Here is a 13,120-nt window from a genome sequence, read left to right as displayed (position 1 = left end):
TATATCAATAATCTAGTTTATAAATTACTAATGAGTTAATTGTTTCCACTTTACCCATCACTATGTTTTCATTTTATTTAATATTCAGTCACATTAAAAATTTTAGAGATGTTTCAAAACTGTTTTTATGGCGGATTTGTCCAATTTGGTATCTAATTCTAAGCACACTATACCTACCTAGTTGCAGCACTATCATTTTTAATATAGTACACATATTAACCCCCTCTCTTATTTTTCATGATGTTAACTTGTTGAAGAGGGACAAGTTCAAGTTATTCCTTTTAAAATGCTTTAACCTCTTCAGGAATTTTAACATTGTCAAAAACTTAATAATTTATTTCAAAACCATATGTCAACTAACTGCACAATATGCCCTATTTCTCAGTTTTTATTGGAATCCAGAGAAAATTAATCATTGTACTCTTGGGGATTCTGTGCTAATATTAAAAAAAAAGATTGGTCTCTTGATCTTTCTCCACTGGGAGAAGGACATGATGCATGTCCTCCCTAGCACAGGATCACTGCCCTACATGAACGAGCACAAAGTCTTTCTAAGGATAGTCTTGACTGTTACTGAAATTTAAATCACTTAAGTTCCCTTCTTTTTTATCTCTATAAATCATTTCTGGCACATATTCTTTCACCCATCAGAGCAAATCTAAATAAGAACATGTTCCTTTTGGGCTGAATAGTACCAGTTTACCTAATTAATGTTTATTTAGTATCTAATAATGTTTTCTATTGAGAGGAGCTGGGCTCTGTTTTCTCAAGGTTTTTGCCAAGTCTCATAAATCTGGGAAAAGGCGGTCAGTGTAACCCCTACTAATAACCAAAGTGGCCACACACAGAATAAACAAGGGCCCAGTTTATAAAGCCTTCACTGAAAGACCTTATTGGCATAAATTTAGATTTCTCAGTATTAATTTATGATGTGTGCAATGCACTTTGCATTAAAAAAAAAAAAAGAATAGGAAAAAGAGTTAAAAATGCATTTAACCAAAGCTTTAATGCATTAATGTACTATTTAAATTTAATAGCCAGCAAAATAGAAGGTAAGAGAGAAAAACACAAAACAAGTTTCTGTGAACTATACGGAAGTTGGCAATGCATTTTAGTTTTGATGTATTAAAATTTCTAAGCAATTAATAATATATATCAACATTGCTAAAGAGGACAATTTTCTGGGTGTCTGTCTACCAATTTCTAAATTACTTAATTGCTTATTTAATCAAGGTTTGAGATATCATCTCTTTACCAATATAATAAATTTTTGAACCAATAATATCTAGTAAAACACCGAGAAAGTACTTAGCTTTATCTACACATTCAGTATCAAAGTTAATTCCATATGAATTGTATTGTTTTAAAATCAAAATTTATTTCTCTAGACATGAAATTATAACCTTATTTAAAACTCAATAATAAAATCTTTCTAAAGATGTCATAATTTATTTACAAAAGACACAGATTACATCAGGGAAATAAGGCATATAGCTCATGGTGGTCCTGTTTTTATTTAATCATTCTCCATGGTAATATGGTATTTTCCCCAATTTGCATTGGACATGGATCTCAAGAACAGAATTTAGACAAGTTTTAGGAAGAAGAATAAAGGCTTTGGATATTTGTTTTATTTCAGAGAGTCCAGAAAGAGATTCTTTAGAAGAAAGCAAAGAAGGATGGCGTGTGTGTGTGTGTGTGTGTGCGCGCGCGCGCACGCGCGTCTAAAAAACCCCATCAATGTTTCCTTTAATTTTATGACTCTTCTTGCTTTTACACTAGAAAGATTCCCAGACTAACCACATGATGTGAATGGAATAACCTTTTCTCTCTTTGGCTGGGTGATGGTTTCTCAAAAATATTTATAACACATCTTATACATTTTTTTTTCTGAATATGTCTTTCTTGAGCCATGTCCATGAGTTGAAAAGACTTTCTCTGGGAATCCCAAATGCTGAGACAATGCCACCTTAATTAGGAAAAGTAATGTCAAGAGGAATTCTACCTCAGACAACTTACTAAATGTTTTTCTTATCTTTTCAATAAATACGCCTTTCATATGTTTACTCATAATGCAATAATTATTTCTAATAAGACAATCTTAAAAGTAAGTTACTCACAATAATGATAATGAGTACCTATCACATAGCTATCATGATGCCACACATAATTAGGTATGAAACTGGCATGACATGGTACCTGCAGATAAAATCAGGTTATATGAGAAAAGTGATTAGCAGAATGCCTAACGTATAAGCTCTAAAGTAAATGTTAATACTTTCATTATAATTCTAGTGATTTCAAAGTTATTAAAGATAAGAATAGCATAAAAATATACAGCCATGCTTTAACAATGAGAATATGTTCTGATAAATTTGTCATTAGGTGATTTCATCATTGTTCGAACATCATAGAGGGAACTTAAACCTAGATGGTACAGCCTACTACACACCTAGACTATATGGTATAGCCTATTGCTCCTGTAAGGCATGTCACTGTACGGCATGTCACTGTATTGAACACTAAATCTGTACGGCATGTCACTGTACTGAACACTAAAAGCAATTGTTACACAATGGGAAGTATTTACGTATTTAAACTTACCTAAACATAGAAGAGATACAACAAAAATAAAATACTATAATCTTATGGGAACACCATCCTATATATAGTCTGTCAGTTGACAGAAATGTTGTTATGCAGCACATGACTGTAATATATAGCAATATAATCCAGTTGTATAATATATAGTGCTCTCTAGTAAAAATATAATATAAGGCATGTAATTTTTTCTTTCTTTTTTTTTTTTTTTTTTTTGAGATGGAGTCTTGCTCTATCACCCAGGCTGAAGTGCAGTGGCATGATTTTGGCTCACTGCAATTTCTGCCTCCCAGGTTCAAGCGATTCTCCTGCCTCAGCCTCTCGAGTAGCTGGGACCACAGGCATGCACCACCACACCTGGCGAATTTTTGTAGTTTTAGTAGAGACGGTGTTTCGCCACATTGACCAGGCTGGTCTCAAATGCCTAACCTCAAGTGATCCGCCCACCTAAGCCTCCCAAAGCGCTGGGATTATAGGCATGAGCCACCGAGCCTGACCCGAGACACAGTATTTTAAATTTTCTTGTAGTTATATATGAAAGTAAAAAGTAACAGATAAAACCAATTCTTATATATTTAATCCAATATATAATCGTGTTAACATGTATACAATATAAAATTATTAATCAAAAAACCATTGTCATGCTAAGTCTTCAGATTCAGGTGTGCATTTTACACTTTCAGTATTTCTCTAAGTGGATGCTGAATTTTTATTAGCAATAAAAATTGGTTTGTATTCTGACTTCATAAAATTTACAACTAAAAAAGGAGATTGAATTTACTCAAGTTGTTTCAAGCAAATGTAAAAGTTTTCGGATAACTGAATCGAGTATCATTTATTAAATTTAAATTAATTAAATTAAATAACATAAAAGTTGAATTTAAAGCTAGCTTTGAAACTAAAGCAAGATGTAAATACCCGCAAACTTCATCCTCTTCCCCAGAGGTAGAAAATATATTTTACATGAGATAGAGGGGAAAGATTCTCAGAATAAAGATATATTTTTTGCCTTATGCTTCGTGTAATAGAAAAATGAATGCATTCACACAACCATCAGGATTTCTGTAAGGATCTTTATCAAGGTTTCTAAGAATGTATACTCATATATATACATTTTTTTTTCCTTTGGGAACTGGCCTGCAATATCCAACATTTAAGTCAGCCTAGAGCCCAAAATTAAAGCTGTGTTTGTTCTTATTTTTTCTGTTCCCCCTGCCTCTAGTATGATATGTGGGAATAGTGTAAAACAAATAATAATATGTCATAGAATTGGATTAGGATTTATTATAGATTCCTACTTTAATCCCAGCCCAATGATTAACATTTCAAAGATGGGAGAAATTGGCATTATAAATTAATCTGGCTTTGGTGTCCACTGTATTTAACTAAGGAGAGCAAATCAGTTTTAGAGAGAAATCCTGGAGCAGCTGGATGATATACACAATTCTAGCTTGGATTTTATTTGTGTTTAGTTTGGTTTAATTTTATTTGTTTATAAAGCATGGAGGAAAAAGAAAATACTTGAAACCTCATTAGGAATGTTTCAAGGGCTCTGAATTATGAATAGACATGAGAGCATCACAAAAATCGAATTCCAAATTTTTAAACTCTTTCTGGAATGATGCCATTCAAGTATGGGAATTATGTTGACAGTGTTTTTTTAACCCGTATTTGATCCCAGTCTGGCATAATACATGTCTCAAAAGATGTGTTAAATTTATTATGTAAAACCAAAGAAAAAATGCGTGAATGAAAAAGTGAAGTCAAACATAAAGTGTAAGGTGACATGGATGTGATGGTCTGAACAATATATCAAAAAGTTTTTAATGTTTTATTGGTTTGGGGGGATATACAAAAGTACTATACTTAAATAATGACATAAGAAGCAGAATTGGACATTTTTTTTTGCTATCATTGTTAGTTACTTTTAGTTATTTGGTATTTAAGTACTATATAATAAATGGAGAAATGCCATTCTAAAAGCTACATTGCTGGAATCTTAGAATACTAAATCTACAACTCATACGTAAGAGCTCCCATTAAAGGAACAGGAAATTCTCAGGAATCACATCTTGTCACCAAGCAAGATGATACAGTATGTTTAATAATACAAAATCTGGTGGAAAAAAGGATCTTTATTGGAGGGAAATTATAAGGCATTTGCAAAAAGAAGTGATTTCTTATTCTCAAATACAAAACTTTGAGATTAAAAACACACTGTCGTCCCTCAAGATTCTTGGGAGATTGATTCCAAGATCCTTCTTGGATACTAAAATCTGCTGATGCTCAAGTCTCCTATATATGATGTTGTATTTGCATATAACCTACTCACCTCTTCCCCTATACATTTTTTCTTCTATAAACTTTAAATCATATCTAGATTACTTATAAAAGCTAATACAATGCCTACACATAATTTCATTCCCATGGATTTGGCATAGAACTTAGTGGGCAGCAAATTTAAGTTTTGCTTCAGATAATTTTTTTTCCCAGATATTTTTGATCTGTAGTTGGTTGAATCCACGGGTATGGAGCTCAAAGATACAGAGGGCTAATTGTACATATAAAGAAAAACCAATTGGTGTAAATAGATAATTCAATCTTTCTGATTCAATCAACTTTATATTTGTATGACATCTTACAGTTCTTTAATGAGATATATACACATATGTATACATATATGTATTTTTACACATACATACAATCACATTTCACATATACTATTAAAAATCCTTAGCCAGGAGTGGTGTCTCATGCGTGTAATCTCACCACTTTGGGAGGCTGAGGTGGGCAGATCACTTGAAGTCAGGAGTGCAAGACCAGCCTGGCCAACATGGTGAAACCCTGTCTCTACTAAAAATACAAAAATTAGCTGGGCATGGTGGCGGGAACTGTAACCCCAGCTACTCGGGAGGCTGAGGAAAGGGAATCACTTGAAATTGGGAGGCAGAGGTTGCAGTGAGCTGAGATTGGGCCACTGCACTCCTGCCTGGGTGACAGAGTGAGATTCCATCTAAAAAAAAAAAAAACTTTTACTTAACAATTCTGCATTTAAGATATGCAATTGTATTGGTAAAAAGAAATAAGTCATATTTTCGAAAGAATAAAAACTAGCCTAATAGCAGGTATCACAGATAAAAGAAATGGAGAAATAAGATACAAGCACCAGTCTTCTGTTTACAAGTATATCTTTCTGGAAAAATGTACAGTAAAATCTCCAGATATGTTTGGATGATGACAAAGCAGAAGACTCCAGTGAATGGAAGCAGGCTACAAAAGCATGTTGCAGATTTGTGGGGATACTCAGAGGAGTAGCAAATTTAATATGAACAATTCAAGGGAGTAGCTTCAGGAATAGAAAGTCTAAAAGAAAGAATGTTGGTACAGCAATTAGGAGGAAGTAAGTGAACCAGAAAAACATAGTTCATTCCTCCAGAGAATGGGCTCATCTTTCCGTATACCACAGTGTCAACATTCGATGGCTACAGTTCCAGTCACGGAAGTGGAATTTTCTGTCCATCTTTCTTTCTTTTCTTTTTCTTCTCTTTTTTTTTTTTTTTTTTTGAGATGGAGTTTTGCTCTTGTTGCCCAGGCTAGAGTGCAGTGGCATGAGCTCGGCTCACCGCAACCTCTGCCTCCCGTGTTCAAGTGATGCTCCTGTCTCAGCCTCCTGAGTAGCTGGGATTACAAGCATGAGACACCATACCCGGCTAATTTTATATTTTTAGTAGAGATGGGTTTTCGTCATGTTGGCCAGACTGGTCTCAAATGCCTGACCTCAAGTGATCTGCCCACCTGTTGGTCAGGCTGGTATCAAAACCCGACCTCAGATGATTTGCCCACCTCGGCCTCCCAAAGTGCTGGGATTACAGGCTTGAGCCATGGCTCCTGGTCTCTGTCCATCTTTCTAATGATCCCTATTTCTAATTATCTGTAAATATATCTATTTATAGACATGCTGTTAGCAACCTGGCTAGAAAGCAATTTATACCAATAATGAAAAATACGATGTCTCGATCAATTTAGAAGCAAAATCTTGTGTCTATAAGTATTTTTTTCTGATATTTAGATAACAGAATTTCATGAAAATCTTAATCAATTTTTTCAAGTACCTTATTATTTAAATATTATTTATCCTAATGCTTTAGTATCACTGATATTGTTTCACTTACCTATATATCTGCTAATTTATTGTTTTCTGATCTTGTAGTTATATATGAAATAACCAGACTCAGTTCTGGATATACAACGTAGGAGAAGTACCCTTCCTATTATTTCCTAGCAGCATAATTCATTTGACCAACTTCCTGCCTCATCTCCCTATCAATTTTCAGGAGTCTTTCAACTGGGAGAGTGCACTCTGTCCCTAACATACCAACCCACTCAGCACTAGCTTTGAGTTTCATTCTCTCAAACACCCACTGCCTAGTAGGTGTAAACAATTTCAACCAATGAACAAAAGTTAATCATATTATCTCTGCTATGGTCAGAGATCACGATGACAATCTATTTAAAGGTATGGAAACTTGATCAGCAAAGTAGGTTCTAGGAAATGAAGATTAAAAATAAACATAGAGATTAAAAATTTGAATTTAAAATCACAAGAGTGTCAGAAACAGCTGCTAAGTATCACTATTAATGATGATCATTAATTAACCCTCCCTGAGATCTGTAAGAATTCTCTGTCATCATATCTTGTTTCCCTTTTCATTTACAAAACAATTTATATTTTTTACTATTCATCTTAATATGACTTGTTTTAGTTTTCTGTTCTGAGCTTTCAGTGTGGACACTGATGGCACTCACAGTTTCCTGAGCAGGAAATGGTTAACATCATCTGGTTCAAGGACTCTCATATTTGAGTTCTCCTAATAATCCAGATAAGATTTCCACTAAGGTCCTTAGCTGACAGAAAATACACATTTCTATAAGATACTTGTTTTTAAAAGGAAACAGTGTTTATATATAGTTAACTGGGTTACTGAAACATGAAAATGAGATAAAATGAAAAATTAGTTCAAATCTCCTTCCTCAGAGCACCCCCGGGTTTATTTGCAGTTAGGGTAGACTCATGAGAAGACAGAGTTCTCCTCTCAGTACAATACATCTCACAGGAATGTTAAAACAAGTAGCTCTTCTGAATATAGTTAGAAACTTTGAAAAAAATTAGTTAAATCAGTCTCAGTAATATCAGATAATGTCTCTAATTATATATGTGCAGTGTGTATGTGTGTGTGCATGTATGTGTGTGTGTGAAGATTTTTTTGTTGTTGTTGTGGCTAACAGTGCTACATTAAACATTTATATTGCTTAGTATTTGAGAAACTTTCAGGTGATATTAAACTTTTAAATAGGCTAAGCTTTTAACTGCATTAAATTATTTTAGAACTTTAGAAACTTTTTAAAAAATATTTTTTTTCTAACATTTACAATAAAATGAATTAACAAGAAACAAAAAATAAAACCATTTGCACAATAAAAGGGATTAAAAGGAAACACAAAATAACACCAAATCTTAAAATGCTATGTCAAAATTTAAAATATCTCAATAAACACTGATAATATTATTTTCTTAAAAATACAAAAGTAACACTTGGTCAGGCGTGGTGGCTCATGCCTGTAATCTCAGTACTTTGGGAGGCCAAGGCAGGTAGATCATCTGAGGTCAGGAGTTCAAGACCAGCCTGGACAACATGTCGAAACCCCGCTTCTCCAAATAAATAACTAAATAAATAAAAATACAAAAAGTTAGCCAGGTATGGTGTCATGTGCCTGTAATCCCGCTACTTGGGAGGTTGAGGCAGGATTGCTTGAACCCAGGAGGTAGAGGTTGCAGTGAGCCAAGATCGTGTCACTGTGATCCAGCCTGGGTGACAGAGCAAGACTCTGTCTCAAAAAACAAACAAACAAAGAAAACAAACAAAAAACAAAAGTAACACTTGCCTTAAACAATGATAGTGGTCCCATTTACCATCACTGTCTAACATCAAATTTTCAGTCACAGACTCTGTGATACTGTAAATCCTAGGAAATATTTGGCGTATTGGACTGAGAAAAATCAGAAAACAATGAGATTAAAGAAGATACTGAGCTTTTATAGTCGCCATACAGTGCCTCCATTCACTTCCACCATGTCAGAGGCTTTTGGACTTCTCAATTAAGATTCAGGGGCTACGATTAACATTAGCATCTAATAGTCTAACACTGTGATTCCAAAACTATGTGCAAGGCACTCTGGAGTAATACAGTGAACTCACCAGGAATGCTGTAAGATATTTTAAAATTTCAAGATAAACACAACAATACTCACTATTTATCAGGCACTGTATTAACTACTAGTCAAGCTGTTTCTTAATTTCAACACTCCAGGGGGTTACATTCGAGGGGTCACAGGTATGTGAAGTTGGGTTCTCAGTAAAGCAAGTGTCCTCAAAAGTCCTTGTGGAACAGGTACTAAGGATCGCAATATTCAATCCGATTCTAAGGTTTGAGAAGCTGCACAGTGCCCAACACATATGCACTCCCCATTAGTAAGTAATTCACATGTAATTTAAGGATATTTAAATTTAAAACATGTAAAACATTTTTTTTTGTTTTAATTTATGTTGTCAGGACATAAACACTTATTAAGTTGTTTGGCCTTAACTATAAAAATCAGAATTCTTAGTATTTGTTTGTTGGCCTAGAAGTGTGATGAAAAAGGAAATTGAGCTGTTATGGTACTAAGAACTGAAAATCTTGGAAAGATATTTCTGTTCTAAATACTTTTCTAGAAAAAATAATATATATATATATATATCCACTATATATATATATATATCCCTGTAAATCGAATCACTTCCCAAATCAAACCTGAAACCTGAAGGAGAATTTGGGTATGCAATGTACTTATCAATTTATTGCTTACATCTTAACGTTCATTTTGTCTCCTTTACTCTTCAGTATCTTCCAGCTTTTGCTACATTTATACCCAGAAGATTATAGTCATTGCAGCTTTTCTATGTTTTGGTTCTCTGAGTTTAGGTATAAGGTAATGAAGTAAGTAAGACCTGGCATAACAATGTCCCTATTGTGGTGCCACGATTAAGCCTCACTGGAAAGGATCCAAAGATGACTTTCTTTACGTTGACTTCCCTCTGTGGTGAATGGTGTTATTTTGTGTTTCTTGTTAATTCCTTTTATTGTAAATGTTAGACAAACAAAATAATATTTTAAAACAATGTTTCCAAAGTTCTAAAACAATTTAACTGAGTTAAAAGCTTAACCCATTTAAAAGCTTAATATCACCTGAAAGTTTCTCAAATACTAAGCAATATAAATGTTTAAATAGCACTGTTACCTACAATAAAAAAATCTACACACACACACACAGACACACAAACACACACACTGCACATATATAATTAGAGACGTTATCTGATATTACTGAGACTGAAAGTCTAGTAAAACTATGTAAAAAAAGTTGCTGCAAAAACCCTATGTAAAACTGAATAGAGAAAGTGTTGTCAACTCAAGAAAATGGTTCATTTTCTTATTCCTTAATTTGGGCTTGTATAGTCTGTCCTCATTTCTTCTTTCATTCTTCACTTTAGAAATCTTCAAAATAAACCAGCTAAACATCTCCAAGTTTATATATGCATAGAAGATATCTGGAAATTTTTCCTAACCCCAAATTGAGACAAAGCAAACAAAAACAGTGTCATACTCTTAACAAACAGTAACACATTATTTTCAAATCAGTTCCAGAAAGAATATAGTTCTTAACCTGAACTAGGTATTAGACAATATATATTTCTATATGGGTTAAACTAGAACATGTAGTTGATGTGTGAATGCATCTGTGTGTGTGTGTCTGTGATCAAGGTATGCAATTTTCAGTATATTATAGTGTATTTAGTACTATTTCCTTTATATTCTCAAAGCATCTTGTACTGGCACAGCTTTTTGTGATAATATTTTCTGTTTAGTTCATCACATTGATCTGAAGGTTCTAGATAAACTTAAACTATTATATTAGAAGAAAATTTTAAATTCCTATTTAAAAATTCCAAAGTTTAGACTGTCTGTAAAAAAAAAAGAAAAAAAAAAAGAAAAGAAAAAAGGATTTTTGACCTTACTATGATAAAAAATAATGAAAAAGTCCACAAAACTTTTTTGCAAAGAACATCTCTTACAATTGTATTATATGCCTTGAGATGCTTTCTTTATTTTCTAATTATATAATAGTTAATTATCTTATAGCTTCTATGGCTGAATATATGAAACAAAATTGTTTAAATTTCATAATCATTGATTTCATAACTACTTTATGATTTTTTCTCCCTTTGATTTACTAAACATTTACCTCTTCCTTGTTTTGTTTTTATGTTTTATTTTATACCTATACTTACTTGTAGGACAATATTTGTTTGTTCAGAGTGAGGGTTCTTTAATCTTTGGTTTCGATTATTTCAAGTACCTGTTAAACAAATTTTACTGTAATGTGTAAATAAGTAATGACTGAATTACCTATTACTGATTGTTAGAATAAGCCAAAGATGCATGTAAAAGAATCATTGTCAGCCATAAGCAAATAAAAGAGGAATCAATATTTACAATTACATTTGATCTCTGATCACCAAATTAAATTATATGGTAGTCAAAAGACATCATCTTTCTTGCCTGAAAATTAATAGTTTATAATTTGAGGACAACGCTATGTCTAATTTGAGGAAGAAGGCAAGTTAGCTAGGATGAAAGTGATCTCAGGCTAAGTGCCTAAAATGTTAATCACAATCTTATAGTAAAAGGAAAATGAGAGCCATTAATTATGCCTATCAAACAATGAAACAACACAACAATAAGAGAATATGATGTTGATTTTTGGTATAGTAATAACTCAACAGAGCATTGCCAAGATGACATACAAGCAAAGTGTCTTCAAACATAGATTAATAATCTCATCAAAATAATTTCTATTGAAAGAGTTTATTTTATAAAACAAATACACACATGTATTAGGATTAGAAACTGATAAATTACTTGGTGCTTACATGGTATATGTTGTTATTCTATACAACAAATAAAATAGTAGAAGGGACTAACGTAATTGTTCATCTTTAGCTCTGGAGCTGAAGCAAAAGTAGTCACTGATGGAAGTCAAAGTCAAGTCTAGCAGCCTAAGGAACTGGGACACTGTGACATGTTCAAATCAAGAAATCACAAGAAAGCTATGTCTGCTAATTCTGAGAGAGGTAAATAACTTTTTGCAGGTGATTACTAATGTAATGGCAACATTATAATGTATAGTCATCCCTTGATACACACCAAAGATTGGTTCCAGGATCTCTGCCATTCCCATATGCCCACGTGTGCAACATTCTCCCACAGTCCTCCCTGCAGAACCCTGCTATATAAGAAGACTGCCTTCAGTATAAGCAGGTTTTGCATCCTGAGAATACTGTATCTGTTTGGAAAAAAAAAATTCTAATATAAGTGAACCCACCCAGTTTAAACTCATGTTGTTAAAGGATCAACTGTATATAACTAACAGGACTCAAAGCATTACAATTACTTTACACTATATTTGTTTTGAGAGTCATTGATACAGCAGAGACCCAATCATTATTTGCATTCCAAGGTCTTGGAGTGATCATGTCTAGAAATAACATCGTATGTAGTGTGGACATAGATGATCCAAAGTTTGCCCTAACGAACCGTCCTGTAGAGTGCTTCCTCTCCAATCACATCAGCCCAAGGACAGTGTATTAGAATTATTCAGAGAAACAGAACAAATAGGAGAATACATGCATCTATCTATCTATCTATCTATCTATCTATCTATCTATCTATCTATTGAGGTTTATTTAAGAGACTGACTCACATAATTATTGAGGCTGACGACTCCCAAGATATACAGTTGGCAAGGTGAAGATTCGGGAGAACCAATGGTGTATGTTCAAAAGCCTGGGAACCAGGACAGCAGATGTTATAGTTCTAGTCCAAGTGTGAAGGCCTGAAAAACAGGACAGATAATACTGCAGTTCCAGTCCAAACACCTTCAAGTTCCAGGACCAATAAGGGCAGACGTTTCAGTTCAAGTCCAAAGGCAGAAAAATAAATATCCCAGCTCAAGGTAGTCAGGCAAGAGGAAATTACCTCCCACTTGTGGGAACGTCAAGCTTTTTGTTCTATTAGGTCTTCAACTGATTGGGTGAGACCCACAACAGGAGACACAACAATCTGCTTTACTCAGTCTACCAATTCATATGTTGATCTTATCCAAAAATGCCCTCTCAGACAAATCCAGAATATTTGCCCAAATGTCCGGGCACCCCATGGCCCAGTCAAGTGGACACATGAAATCAACCGTCACAGGAACCCTTAGCTGCTCCTTACTGCTAAGAGTGCTTACTGCTTGCTTCTGCTTCCCTGACCTCCAAGTCATCATATTTCCTGTGCCTGCTAAACCAAGGAATGTTCAGACACTACAGAGAATTCCTAAGTTCCAAACTCTCATCATGCCCAGTTTTCTCAGAGC

At 33.9% G+C, this 13,120-nt stretch overlaps 1 protein-coding gene across 1 annotated transcript in view; it reads right to left on the bottom strand.

The window, feature by feature from the left end:
* The window catches only part of SEMA3D (semaphorin 3D), a 161,779-nt gene extending 149,187 nt beyond the window's left edge, over positions 1–12,592 (bottom strand). Inside the window, exon 1 of the mRNA XM_025380899.1 lies at positions 12,464–12,592. The gene's annotated coding sequence lies outside the window, so the exon portion shown is untranslated. The remainder of the gene's footprint in view (positions 1–12,463) is intronic.
* Between the last annotated feature and the right edge of the window lie 528 nt (positions 12,593–13,120).

The sequence above is a fragment of the Theropithecus gelada genome, chromosome 3 (genome assembly GCF_003255815.1).
Source record: "Theropithecus gelada isolate Dixy chromosome 3, Tgel_1.0, whole genome shotgun sequence".
In the NCBI taxonomy this organism is placed as follows: domain Eukaryota; kingdom Metazoa; phylum Chordata; class Mammalia; order Primates; family Cercopithecidae; genus Theropithecus; species Theropithecus gelada.
This window is presented reverse-complemented; position numbering and strand designations above follow the sequence as displayed.